We start from the raw sequence: 14,903 nt of genomic DNA on the forward strand, positions 1-14,903 counted from the left end.
GCTGCCTGATCGGCATTAAAGTCGTCCAACAAATGGGCCCGAGTACCGAGGACCTCATACCTGTATCCATGACCATGAAGGCCGCAAACAACAGAGGAATTCGTATCCTCGGAGCCGTGGTAGTCAGATTCGCCGGTAACGGTGACGACGCTCGGAGATTGGAGACGCGCCAAATCGCGTATGTGACGGACTCTTCAGACCGCATATTCCTCTCCCGCGCGGCCTGCATGGACCTGGGAATGATCTCGGACAGATTCCCGACACTCGGAGAGGTGAATCTGACGACCTCGGAATTGTGCGACTGCCCGCGACGCGCGGAGCCGCCGACCAAGCCGACCGCACTCCCCATGCCAGCGACCGAGGCCAACAGAGAGGCACTACAGTCACATTTACTCAGGATGTATGCTCAGAGCACATTCAACACGTGCCCACACCAGCCACTACCGAGAATGACCGGCCCGCCACTACGTCTTATGCTCAGTGAGAACGCGACACCGGTTGCCCATCACACTCCCATCTCCGTGGCCATACATTGGCAAGATGAGGTAAAAGCAGGCCTCGACCAGGACGTTCGGCTCGGCGTGTTGGAGGAAGTACCCGTCGGCACGCCGGTGACATGGTGTCACCGCATGGTAATTTGCGCGAAAAAGAATGGCAAGCCGCGACGCACCGTCGACTTTCAGGCCTTGAACAAGCATGCGTTCCGCGAGACCCACCACACCCAATCCCCGTTCCACCAGGCGAGACGCGTACCTAACGGGAAGCGCAAGACAGTATTCGACGCATGGAACGGTTACCATAGCGTCCGCCTACACGAGGACGACCGCCACAAGACGACCTTCATCACTCCATGGGGGCGCTACCGGTACCTATCTGCCCCACAAGGGTATATGGCATCGGGGGACGGTTACTCACGACGATACGATGAGATCGTCGCGGACATTGGTAACAAGACCAAGTGCGTAGATGACACGCTCCTATGGTCAGACACGATTGAGGGGAGCTACTTCCAGGCGGTCCAATGGCTGGATATATGCGGCCGGAATGGAATCATCCTCAACCCGGAGAAGTTTGTCTTCAGCGCACCCACGGTGGACTTCGCGGGCTTCACCATCACCATGACCGACGTGCGACCGTGCAGCCGCTACCTGGAAGCAATCCACGATTTCCCACAACCGCGTAACATCACCGACGTCAGATCGTGGTTCGGGCTTGTCAACCAGGTGGCATACGCCTTTAGTATGGCCGAACGAATGCAGCCATTCCGGAAGCTCCTGAAAAGTGGAGAACGCTTCCAGTGGTCCATGGAGTTAGAGGACATATTCCGCGAGTCGAAAGACGTGATCGTACAAGAAATCGAACACGGTGTCCGCATATTTGACAAAACTAAGCCAACATGCATCGCCACGGACTGGTTGAAGGAGGGAATCGGATTCTGGTTGCTTCAAAAGCACTGCCGATGCGTGCCAGTTAGACCATTCTGCTGCACTGATGGATGGAAAATAACCCTGGTCGGCAGCAGATTTACACACGCGGCAGAATCCAGATACGCGCCCATAGAGGGCGAGGCTCTCGCAGTCGCGGACGCCTTGGACAAAGCGCGCTACTTCGTACTGGGCTGCGAGAACCTGATCGTTGCGGTAGACCACAAACCACTGCTGAAACTCCTTTCGGACAGAGCACTTGACGACATACCCAACCCCCGCCTCAGGAACCTCAAGGAGAAGACCCTGCGTTATCGCTTCCGCATCATACATATCCCGGGAATGAAGAACAAGGCGGCAGATGCCATGTCGCGCAGGCCAGTTGGCACCACGCGACCTCCACTCATGAACCTTCCAGATGACAATGCCACCATAGCGACCCACCTCCAACCAAGCACGCACACCGACGTCCTGTCCCTCCTACGCCAAACTGAGCCGGAGTATGACGACGACGTCGAGGACAACCTGGCATGGTGTGCCGCGGGCCTCGAATCATTGCGATCAGTAACATGGGATCGCGTCAGGGAAGCCACCAGCAGCGATGGCGATATGCACATATTGGAGGGAATGACAATGAACGGCATCCCCGACTCAAAAATCGAGATGCCAGAGACAATTCGCGACTATCACCAGTACCGCGAGAACATTACATCGACAGATGGAGTGATCCTATACAAGGACCGAGTAGTCATACCACCCTCACTCCGCGGCGATGTGCTGAGCGCCCTGCACGCTGCCCACCAGGGCGTATCAATGATGACCGCCCGCGCAGAATCCTCTGTATTCTGGCCAAGCATGTCGGCCGACATCAGCGCCACTCGGAAAAACTGCGAACACTGCCACCGGATGGCACCATCACAGCCTGGAGCGCCACCAACTCCACCTATTCCGGTCGTTTACCCCTTTCAGGCAGTGTGCTCGGACTTCTTTGTACACAGGGGTGCACACTACCTTGTGACAGTGGACAGATACTCGAACTGGCCGATCATCTCAAAGTCGACGGGTGGCGCCGCCGGACTCATAAACCACTTACGTCGCGCCTTCGTGACGTACGGGACACCAGAAGAGCTCGCGTCGGATGGGGGACCGGAGTTCACCTCCACCGAGACCAGGTCATTCCTGCACAGATGGGGCGTACACCACCGCTTGTCATCGGTGGCCTTCCCTCACAGCAACTGTCGCGCGGAGATTGGAGTTAAGACAATGAAACGACTTATCATGAACAACACCAGCCCGCAGGGAGAACTTGACACTGACGCTGTGCAGAGAGCGATACTACAATATCGTAACACGCCTGACCCTGACACGAAGATCTCCCCGGCAATGTGTGTCTTCGGCCGCCCGATACGCGATTTCATCCCAATTATCCCCGGGAAGTACAGACCGCACGACACTTGGCATGAGACCCTGAAAGCGAGGGAGGAGGCCCTCCGCAAACGTCATATCCGCACAGCCGACACCTGGGCAGAACACACCAAACGCCTTCCGCCACTTGCTGTAGGGGACCAAGTCCGCGTACAGAACCAGACAGGATTCCACCCAAAAAAATGGGACAAGACAGGCAGTATCGTGGAGGTACGCCAACACGACCAATACGTGATCAAGATCGATGGCTCGGGCAGAGTCACACTTCGGAACAGGAAATTCCTGCGCAAGTTTAGCCCAGTTCGCAATGACCAGCTGCCACCCCGGTCTATCTATGATGATCTAGCAACCCGAATCACTGTACCTGCACCCGTTGTAACACCGCAACTGCCTGACCTCGACAGCGAACCCGTGACATCTGCGACGCCAACGGGGCCCACGCCGGCACTCACGTCAGTATGCACACCCCGGCGCAAGACGACACCCGTTTTAGACACGCCAGCAGCACCAGGACGAGGCACACCGAGGCGCGCGATCCTTCAGACGCCACCATCGGCCCCTGAAACCCCGAGAGCCCCATCCCCACTGGGGCCCGATGTGACACCACCAGCACCAGCGATAGGTCAACGCCGATCCACCAGAGCGACCAGCGTGCCTGCCTGGCACAAGGACTACTCCATGGAATAGTCACACGATGGGCGATATAAACTTTTGTTCATTCATTAAACTTAATATTTTCTCAGCCTTTATCTATTAACATAATAAAGACTCGGAGGGAGATAGAGAACATTGTACTTTACGGTAATTCTACATATCGACGGTCCCCTGGGCCAGGTCCCCTGCCAGGGATGTTGTGGGTGTTTCAACCTGTTCAATACTTGTTTGATTATTGTCGTTCCACGCTAATAAAGTGGTCGAACAAATTGAACTCTGTTCTTATTTAAAAAGGGCGGTGTAGCCACTGACAAGAGAAATGTAGACACCGAAAAGGGTGGTGTAGCCACTGACAAGAGAGATGCAAACACCGAAAAGGGCGGTGTAGCCACTGACAAGAGAAATGCAGACACCGAAAAGGGTGGTGTAGCCACTGACAAGAGAAATGCAGACACCGAAAAGGGCGGTGTAGCCACTGACAAGAGAAATGTAGACACCGAAAAGGGCGGTGTAGCCACTGACAAGAGAAATGCAGACACCGAAAAGGGCAGTGTAGCCACTGACGAGAAATGCAAACACCGAAAAGGGCGGTGTAGCCACTGACAAGAGAGATGCAGACACCGAAAAGGGCAGTGTAGCCACTGACAAGAGAAATGCAAACACCGAAAAGGGCGGTGTAGCCACTGACAAGAGAGATGCAGACACCGAAAAGGGCAGTGTAGCCACTGACAAGAGAAATGCAAACACCGAAAAGGGCGGTGTAGCCACTGACAAGAGAAATGCAAACACCGAAAAGGGCGGTGTAGCCACTGACAAGAGAGATGCAGACACCGAAAAGGGCGGTGTAGCCACTGACAAGAGAAATGTAGACATCGAAAAGGGCGGTGTAGCCACTGACAAGAGAAATGTAGACATCGAAAAGGGCGGTGTAGCCACTGACAAGAGAAATGTAGACATCGAAAAGGGCGGTGTAGCCACTGACGAGAGATGCAGACACCGAAAAGGGCGGTGTAGCCACTGACAAGAGAAATGTAGACACCGAAAAGGGCGGTGTAGCCACTGACAAGAGAAATGTAGACACCGAAAAGGGTGGTGTAGCCACTGACAAGAGAGATGCAAACACCGAAAAGGGTGGTGTAGCCACTAACAAGAGAAATGCAGACACCGAAAAGGGTGGTGTAGCCACTGACAAGAGAAATGCAGACACCGAAAAGGGCGGTGTAGCCACTGACAAGAGAAATGTAGACATCGAAAAGGGCGGTGTAGCCACTGACGAGAGAAATGTAGACACCGAAAAGGGCGGTGTAGCCACTGACAAGAGAAATGTAGACACCGAAAAGGGCGGTGTAGCCACTGACAAGAGAAATGTAGACACCGAAAAGGGCGGTGTAGCCACTGACAAGAGAAATGTAGACACCGAAAAGGGTGGTGTAGCCACTGACAAGAGAGATGCAAACACCGAAAAGGGTGGTGTAGCCACTGACAAGAGAAATGCAGACACCGAAAAGGGTGGTGTAGCCACTGACAAGAGAAATGCAGACACCGAAAAGGGCGGTGTAGCCACTGACAAGAGAAATGTAGACACCGAAAAGGGCGGTGTAGCCACTGACAAGAGAGATGCAGACACCGAAAAGGGTGGTGTAGCCACTGACAAGAGAAATGCAGACACCGAAAAGGGCGGTGTAGCCACTGACAAGAGAAATGTAGACACCGAAAAGGGTGGTGTAGCCACTGACAAGAGAGATGCAAACACCGAAAAGGGTGGTGTAGCCACTGACAACAGAAATGCAGACACCGAAAAGGGTGGTGTAGCCATTGACAAGAGAAATGCAGACACCGAAAAGGGCGGTGTAGCCACTGACAAGAGAGATGCAGACACCGAAAAGGGTGGTGCTGCCACTGACAAGAGAAATGCAGACACCGAAAAGGGCGGTGTAGCCACTGACAAGAGAGATGCAGACACCGAAAAGGGTGGTGCTGCCACTGACAAGAGAAATGCAAACACCGAAAAGGGCGGTGTAGCCACTGACAAGAGAAATGTTGACATCGAAAAGGGCGGTGTAGCCACTGACAAGAGAGATGTCGTCACTGAGAAGAGTGGGCGTATCCCTGATAAGATTCGTTGAAGCGATCGTTTTTATTCTCATTTATTTCGGAATTACATTCACAGCAAAAAATCATTTCGAATGAAGAGTTTTTTTTTGCTCGTGAGACGATTCAACGAATCGATGAGACAGTTTTTGTCCGGAAAGGAAAGATTAAGTTCACGGAGGGATGCGATTGAAGAACGAGAATGAAACGTGCTCGAAGTGAGTGACGAGATTGATTGAGTAATAAGGTTGGAGGAAGGTTGTGTTGGGCGGATTCTTGTTGCTGATAGAGCCGGCGTGGTGCCGAGCGAAGCCGGGGATCCGACTCGTGTATGAGAGCTTGTGAGCTCGGACTGCAGCCCGAACAAGACTCAGCGATCCCAAGTCCCCGCCATGCCATACAGCTGACATCGATTGGGCTTAGGTGAGTCATGGTGTGGACTCGTGGAGAAAAAAAGGCCTCCATTTAAAAAAAAAATAAAAAGTCTCTGGCCACGTGTGCGTCTCGTTGGTTGTTATCTCCAAGTTCGGATTTCAGAAGGTTGGACGTATCCTTCGTGTGTGTGTGTGTGTGTGTGTGTGTTTGTGCGCGTGTGTGTGTGTGTGTGTGTGTGTTTGTGCGCGTGTGTGTGTGTGCGTGTGTGTTCCGTGCGTGTGTGTGTGTGTGTTCCGTGCGTGTGTGTGTGTGTGTTCCGTGCGTGTGTGTTCCGTGCGTGTGTGTTCCGTGCGTGTGTGTTCCGTGCGTGTGTGTTCCGTGCGTGTGTTCCGTGCGTGTGTGTTCCGTGCGTGTGTGTTCCGTGCGTGTGTGTTCCGTGCGTGTGTTTTCCGTCCGTGTGTGTTCCGTGCGTGTGTGTTCCGTGCGTGTGTGTTCCGTGCGTGTGTGTTCCGTGCGTGTGTGTTCCGTGCGTGTGTTCCGTGCGTGTGTGTTCCGTGCGTGTGTGTTCCGTGCGTGTGGGTTCCGTGCGTGTGTGTTCCGTGCGTGTGTGTTCCGTGCGTGTGTGTTCCGTGCGAGTGTGTTCCCTGCGTGTGTTCCGTGCGTGTGTGTTCCGTGCGTGTGTGTTCCGTGCGTGTGTGTTCCGTGCGTGTGTGTTCCGTGCGTGTGTGTTCCGTGCGTGTGTGTTCCGTGCGTGTGTGTTCCGTGCGTGTGTGTTCCGTGCGTGTGTGTTCCGTGCGTGTGTGTTCCGTGCGTGTGTGTTCCGTGCGTGTGTGTTCCGTGCGTGTGTGTTCCGTGCGTGTGTGTTCCGTGCGTGTGTGTTCCGTGCGTGTGTGTTCCGTGCGTGTGTGTTCCGTGCGTGTGTGTTCCGTGCGTGTGTGTTGTGTGCGTGTGTAGGTGTGTGCGTGTGTAGGTGTGTGCGTGTGTAGGTGTGTGCGTGTGTGTGCGCATTCCGTGTGTGTGTGTGTGTGTGTGTGTGTGTGTGTGTGTGTGTGTGTGTGTGTGTGTGTGTGCGCATTCCGTGTGTGTGTGTGTGTTCGTGCGTGCGTGCGTGCGTGCGTGCGTGTGAGCACGCATGCATGTGCGCTTTCCGTGTGTGTGTGTGTTGCGTGTGTGTGTGTGTGTGTGTGTGCGCATTCCGCGCGTGTGTGTGTGTGTACGTGTGTGTGTGTGTGTGTACGTGTGTGTGTGTGTGTGTGTGTGTGTGTACGTGTGTGTGTGTGTGTGTGTGTGTGTGTGTGTGTACGTGTGTGTGCGCGCGCATTCCGTGCGTGTACGTGTGTGTGTGTATATGTGTGCGTGTGACGACACGCCGTTGTAATTGTACTGGAGGCATTGTCATTGCTTTATAACTGATTATTTAACCATGTAAGTTCAGTCATTACATTGATTTATGACAGAACTTTGACAACCGCCCGTGTTTTCCTACAAGACTTACTTAAAGACAATGTATGATAAAACGATGTGGTTGATTGAGTCGATTTTGCACCTGCCACAAATCGAGTCCATTCTATTGGTGGATCGACCCTTGAGATCTCAGAACCACTTGCCACATGACGTCACGCTTGTCCCTCGTCCTCACCAACAACACAAACATTCTCGATGACTTTGCTGAATTTACAAGTCGAGGTGTCACCAGCGGTCCTTCTGGCACTCCCGAAATCGTTATTATTAATTATTGAAGTTGTGCTAAAGTTCAGTGCACATGCGTTATCCATTGTTGTTAATATTTTCCAATATCTAATAAATATTTGATCGAAATTGTGCAATTGCTTGGATGAAAAATCATGCCTGGTGTTTCCTTCATGGTTAGGGTGGTGGCTTTGGATCCTTGGGTCCTGAGTTGAAATCCTGCTCAGCTGTTGAATTAATACCAGGTGGGGTTTACTCAGCCTGTCATCCTTCTGAGGTCGGCAAAATGAGTGCCAGCATGCTGGTATCCTGTGTTGGAGTGGCGACCTGTCCAGGATTGTGCCCAATAGCCAAGGAGACTGCTTAAGCAGCACCAACGCTCTGCACAGAGTATGGTTCCAATCTCCTCTCCTCTTGTATGAAACGTCATCCACTTGGTTAAGATCAGGGACATTCCATGTAAAGTGTACACACACCTTCCCGACACTAATACCTCATTTTCTCCCCATATGTTGGTCATTCATTCACTTGGGTGAACAAACTCAAAATACCAACTTTTAGACCTGTGGGCCCATTTTAGGGCACCCCCGGCTGCCCCACAATCTTCCAGAGGCCATATCGCAGGTTGTAGTGGTCCCATTTGGCTGATCTTGGTATCAAAATGCTCGTAAAAGCGAGATCTTTCGAATCGCGTAAAGTAAAATCACTCCGAAACAGTAATTCAAAAAGTTATAGTTTGGGGCACCCTTTGACCTTGGGCCCCCGCTCCCCAGCCAAACCGCTGGTCCCGTTTTTTTTTTTTTTGTGTGAGAATACCCCTTCATGTACTCCAACACCTCAGCATAAATGAAAATGGGATCTCAATGGGTTCAAGTGTGACGATGGTTTTATTGTTCAGGGACTCGGGTGCTGGACACACAATACGCCACAATACATAGCACAATATTTGAACACAAGATTTCCAATACACTATATCAGTATATTGTACATAAATTCTCCACATGCACATGCAGGAACTGGAAGCGATACTAGTACGAGTAAGAGTTTTTCCTAGCATATTATAGTCAAGATTTTTTGCCAACCAATGTTTTATTTGACAGCTGTGTTTCTTTTTTACTGATTGTGGAGGTTCTACCTGTAGCAGTTTTTGGTTCTATGGAAAGAAGTATATCAGAAATGTCTAAAATGCAGTGATCTTCAATGTCAGGAAAAAAATAAACTATTTGTGGGCCCGTTTGGATGAAGAAAATTCACTTTCACTTCATGAGTGTCCTGAAAGGCTTCCATGATGCAGGCAAGCCACCATTTTCCATCATAGTGCACTGTGACATAACCTGAGAGTTTCCCGTTAAAAGTTGGTGTAGATTTTGAAATAGCTGACTCGATACGGTGTTCCTTGCTCAGGTTGAATTCGCGTACTTGAAGAGCAGTTTCAGAAATAGGAATGAAAGCATGAAGTTTTTGAGTTCCAGCTATGGTTTTGGCCGTTTTTAACCTTTCTTCCAGATTTCGTTCTTCCTCGTCATATGCTTCTTGGATCCCGTAACCGAACTTCATGTCATTCAAACCATTTTCAGCAAAGGCGAAAAGATCTTTTGGAGAAATAATTTGACTGTCGTAAGGTCTACACAGGCTCTCACGTGTTGCTTCTCGTTTGACTGTACCTCCCACGCCATCTGAAGGGCCCTTGCCATGACTTGTGGTAAAAAAAAAAAATGCCATTCTGCATCAATACCATACTCTGATTTGTGACGACATAGGTTTATGAAGGCTTTGCAATTCTTATATTGGCCAGCGCAACCGTCTGAGAAATAGTAAAGTTTCTTTACATTTCCAAAGCTAGATTTCAAGTGTTGAATGAGCATACTTTGGAAGAGGTAGACTGAGACAACGTCGTAAGTATTGCATTCTGATATAATCGTGAACGAATCGTGGTTTAATTTGCCATCGTCCGATTTGAAATAGTAAACCCAGGGGTGAATCGTCGCTTGAGAGCAGTTCCAATGGAATCCTTGGGCCGCATCCTGTATGACAAACGAATAGTTCTCTGAGAAGTCTCCAATAATGACAAATTCTCCTTCACCGATTTCGTCTTTCTTATTTTTCAGAAACTGAGATTGGGCCTTGGCAACGAAGTAGTGTCTCACTAATTTCACTGCGCATTCACAGAATTGATTAACGAATTCTTCCAAAGGCAGGGCCATGGAGCTCAGTTCAGATCTGTCGGTGGATGTCCACCGTTTAAACTGAATTTCATCAACATCCTCCAGTTCATAAGCACTCAGTAGCTCGGTTTTGAAGTCTTCAATTGATGAGCAACTTTCACAAGTTCTAAAATAACATGCCGGTTGTGCTGGGTTACAAACTCTGCGTGCTATCACATGATGATGGCTCGGAAGTTCGGCTATCTGTGGCATTTTGGAACCAAACATCATGAGTTTCACATTTTGATGTATCGTACATACACGTACACTGTGTGTACCGCCTGAACCGGCCAGGACACACTCCGAGGGACGGGGCATGGCGAACTTCGTGAATCCAACTTTCAAGCCAGGGCTCTTCTCTTTCAATTTCTGAAACAGTTCCTTGAGATTGTTTAGTACCAGATGCTTTTGAATTTTGTCTTTTCCATGTTCATTCCTGACCACCACACAGTCCTTTTTTCCTGGCATTATTTGGCTGACTTCATCACCGGTGAAATTCAGTCACGGCGGATTTCACGTCGTCAGGCAATATTTTACCCTGTTTGGGATTTGGAGACGATAGCATACCATTTTCTTTCTCTAAATTTTTGGCATGCACAGCCATTTGGGAGCAACTGAATTCACTCATCATCCCTCTGATGCTCGTATTCCAAGCAAATATTGTCAGCATACGTATTTTCTCTGAACGGCTCGAAACAACGTATTTTTCTTTCAGGCTTTTGATCACCTCTGGCATGCAGTTTTCATTACATTTTGACGCTGTATTTTGTGTTTTCTCCGCAGTGCTTGGTCCAGCAACGAGTTCTAATTTCTTTCGCACAGAATCTTCCACTTTACTTTGCTTTTCAGGAACGTACCCTGGGTTCCTTTCCGCCTTTCGTTTGTCGAATGGGCTTTCGCCTATCATCGATAACGACTAGTTTAATAGGTCAACTTCTGCTTCTCGCTCAAAAACCTTCTCGTCCTCATCTGTCGAAATAGATTCTGCAATGCCTTCGATCGTACCTTCTGATTATAATTTTGAACTGGTCGAAGATGATTCTTCATACATTCTGTTGACAACTGAGTTTTTTTTCTGCTCGAAGTACAAAGTCTGTCATCTTTTTTTCACCTTTGAAGGAAATTTCAACAACATATCATTTGACACATTGCAAAGATCTTTTCGTTGTTTCATTTTATGGCAGCTGATCGGATCACAACAGTATTTTCAGAACTTCTTTCGATCTTCAGTCGCCATGCTAACTGCAAAATATGCAAAACCTGATATTAGCCCATTTATAACTAAATTTGATGATGGTTATACAAAAAATGTACACTTAAAAATCAATAGACACAATATTCAGAATAATTTTTGCAAATTATTTTTATATATATATATATATGTGTGTGTGTGTGTGTGTGTGTGTGTGTGTGTGTGTGTGTGTGTGTGTGTGTGTGTGTGTGTGTGTGTGTGTGTGTGTGTGTGTGTGTGTGTGTGTGTGTGTGTGTGTGTGTGTGTGTGTGTGTGTGTGTGTGTGTGTGTGTGTGTGTGTGTGTGTGTGTGTGTGTGTGTGTGTGTGTGTGTGTGTGTGTGTGTGTATGTATGTATGTATGTATGTATGTATGTATGTATGTATGTATATATATATATATATATATATATATATATATATATATATATATATATATATATATATATATATATATATATATATATATATATATATATATATATATATATATATATATATATATATATATATATATATATATATATATATATGTCCAGAGATGATCATTGTCAATTTCAGACATAAAGTCACCTGCCAGCAGGTGACGTCATTCGAACGATGACGGCAAACGTTGCCCAATGTCGAATCAAGAATTAGTGATATGTGGACCCCGAACAATAAAACCATCATCACACTTGAACTCATTGAGATCCCATTTTCATTTATGCTGAGGTGTTGGAGTATATGAAGGGGTATTCTCACACGAAAAAATCAGGATCATCGGTTTGGCTGGGGGGGGGGGGCGGGGCCCAAGGTCAAAGGGCAAAATGAGTCTTCAAAATGAGTACCAGCATGCTGGTGTCCTGTGTTGGAGTGGTGTCCCATCCAGTATTATGCCCAATAGCCAAGGAGATTGCCTAGGCAGCACCAACGCTCTGCACAGAGCATGGTCCCAATCTCCTCCTCACCTCGTTATGTTCCCTTTGGCATCTTGGCAAGTGAAGGCAAGTTCACTATGGCTGGGTAACGAGTGCCTGAAGACCCCCAAAATATCCTATTCTCTTTTTTCAGGCTTGTCTTTAAGTTTTGTTCTGGAATCTGGGAGCATAAAAAAGTGGGGTGGTGGTGGGGGGGGGGGGTTGTGGAGGAAAGTTAACACAACATCTAAAAGAAAAGACTCGTTTTCACATTTGAAGCATGCTTAAGACTCCTTTATTAGATTGTGTTTACCCTGTTTACAGTGTTCCACTACCTGCATGCTAATTGATGATGTCCATCCATCCATTAGGACTATACTCTGTGCAGAGTGTTGACTGTTGGTGCTGCCTAAGCAGTCTCCTTGGCTATTGGGCACAATCCCAGACAGGTCGCCGCTCTGACACACGATACCAGCAAGCTGACACTCATTTTGCCGACCTCGGAAGGATGACAGGCAAAGTCAACCCCACCTGGTATTAATTCAACAGCAGAGAAAGATTTGAACTTGGGATCATAGGATCCCAAGCCCACCACCCTAACTATGAAACCAACACCAGGCATATTGATGATGTTACTTGGTTTAATAGAGACAAAGGAAGACTATGTCTCATCCTCATTTGTATTACTCCGCATGCGAACCCAAGGTGGCCTTAAACAATTGGTTCACTCTGTCTGACGGACATGTCTATGATTGAGGAATTACAGAATTTCAATTAAATTTTATATTTTGAATACTAATCGGAACATGAACCTTCAGTTTACCAGTACTTTAGCCTGGTGTTGGCTTAGCGGTTAGGGTGGTGGTTTGGGATCCTCGGGTCCTGAGTTTGAGCCCTGTTGGCCACTGAACTAACACCAGGGGGTTGACTCAGCCTGTCATTCTTCAAAGTTCGGCGAAATGAGCACCAGTATACTGATAATAGGGGCACTGCATCAGCGGCATAGCTGCGCCCCTAACCAATGATGCAACCAGCAGCCAAAAAGGCAGCATACTGTGACGTCCACGGGACTTGAACAGTCCCGCCAACGTAGAATGAGCCAAAACGATGGAGGCGGTTTATTTATTTATAACCTAAACATGGCGGTTGATGATGTTTATTTGTTTTTATTATTAACCAGAAATAACAAGACTCGGAAAGAAGAGGGATCCGGGGCGATTCGACTGGATGGTGTGGGATCAGGCGTGGGGAAAACACAGACAATTACGATGAATATACAGATCTCAAACCCTCTAAGGAGCCAAGTACACACACACACACACACACACACACACACACACACACACACACACACACACACACACATACACACATACACACACACACACACACACACACACACACACACATACACATACATACACATACATACACATACACATACACATACACATACACATACACATACACATACACATACACATACACATACACATACACATACACATACACATACACAAACACATACACATACACATACACATATACATACACACACAGTAGCTATTTCTGGTGGTCAGGCTGGACCGTGGTGTGGACGTAACTGTCCCTGGATCAGCGTCTGACGAGCTGGCCTTGCTCTCGTCAGGGGGGCAGGAGAAACCGTGGTGCTCTCGACCTCCTGGTCTTGGCCCAAGTCCGCTCACAGCCACCAGGGAACCAGTTCTGGCGCCAAATTGCGAGCAGGAGAGGGAGGCAGGTCCGCCCGCCGTTCGACCCCGTACTCCGAGCCAGCAGAACCCCAGAGCCAACCAAGGTGAGGCACGAGGCTCAGCAAGGCTCCAAGACACGATGAAGAACACGATCGAATCAGCACAACAACAAGTACGCTTCCCGCGCAACAGCCCCCACACCAAAAAAACACGATCTTTTTGTCCCGATCTTCTTCCTCTTCCTTTTCGACCCCGAACAGAACCTTTTTATCCTCCCGTCCTCGTCACTTCCAATCGAGCCGTTTTATTGGCCCACCGCCGTCGCCTTCCGCCAATCGTGATCACGGGGCAGAGCCATCCGCAGCACTGTCCTGTGACGTCACGGCCAGTCTCCAGAGAATACCAAAAGGGGTTTACGCAGACACACTTACCCCATCCCGTGTCCCTATCTAATTACGTGACAATTATCATTTCCCCCTTGAAGAAATGAACATTTACTAGACAACTTATCACCACTGAATTGCTACTTATTACATCGAGATCCTGGTAAACTCGAACAGCATGGCATACCTAATTAAACATCCTAATTACCCTTTGAATGCATACCCCCCCCTCAAACGTAACAATACGATGGGAACCAGTACTTTGGCTCTGAATTTGGCAAATTGTATGGAATCTTGTCCTGGGTGTAGGCATACTCACAGTAAAGCAATCTCTTTTGTCTGCCTGGCAGTGAAACAACATTGGAAATCTTCCAAACAGGAAACAATGCTTTAGGAATGTCATGAAGGACACAAACAGGCACAAATAACTAATTTTGTGCTCAAAGAAGGTGGTGGACAAAGACCATAATTGGTGTAAACTTCGATTCAGTTGGGGGTTTTTAACCTCCGCTATCTTTGAAGATGGATGGAAGTTACTGTTTTCACCCCTTTCTGTTTGTTTGTTTGTTTGTGAACAGTATTACGGAAAAACTCCTCGACGGATTTCGACGAAACTTGGTGAGGGGGGGTTTAGGTATGGTCCAAGGATCATGCCATTAAATTTTAGACTTGGTCCCCCCCCCCAAAAAAAAATACTTAGAGAATTTTTTTTTTTTTGCATTTCTACATGTTTTAAGTGATTTCCAACCCCCCCCCAAAAAAATTGTTACCCCCCCCCAAAAAAATTTGTAAGAGAATTTTTTTTTTGCATTTCTACA

General features: G+C 48.4%; 1 protein-coding gene and 1 pseudogene across 13 annotated transcripts in view; one reads left to right on the forward strand and one right to left on the reverse strand.

Annotated features, from left to right (window-relative positions):
* The first annotated feature begins 5,630 nt into the window (after positions 1-5,630).
* Positions 5,631-14,903, forward strand: part of ATP13A3 (ATPase 13A3) — a 245,618-nt gene continuing 236,345 nt past the window's right edge. For 7 of the 13 annotated variants that reach the window (XR_015049868.1, XM_085848381.1, XM_085848386.1 and 4 more), the window contains exon 1: positions 5,633-6,017. The gene's annotated coding sequence lies outside the window, so the exon portion shown is untranslated. Of the gene's footprint in view, positions 6,018-14,903 lie in introns of all 13 variants that reach the window. The other 6 variants (XR_015049870.1, XM_085848389.1, XM_085848390.1 and 3 more) reach the window with 3 other exon arrangements.
* LOC147015828 (uncharacterized) lies at positions 5,721-6,977 on the reverse strand (annotated as a pseudogene).

This window comes from Eptatretus burgeri, chromosome 12 (assembly GCF_056783735.1).
Source record: "Eptatretus burgeri isolate ZD-2024b chromosome 12, Ebu_testis_v1, whole genome shotgun sequence".
Taxonomy (NCBI): domain Eukaryota; kingdom Metazoa; phylum Chordata; class Myxini; order Myxiniformes; family Myxinidae; genus Eptatretus; species Eptatretus burgeri.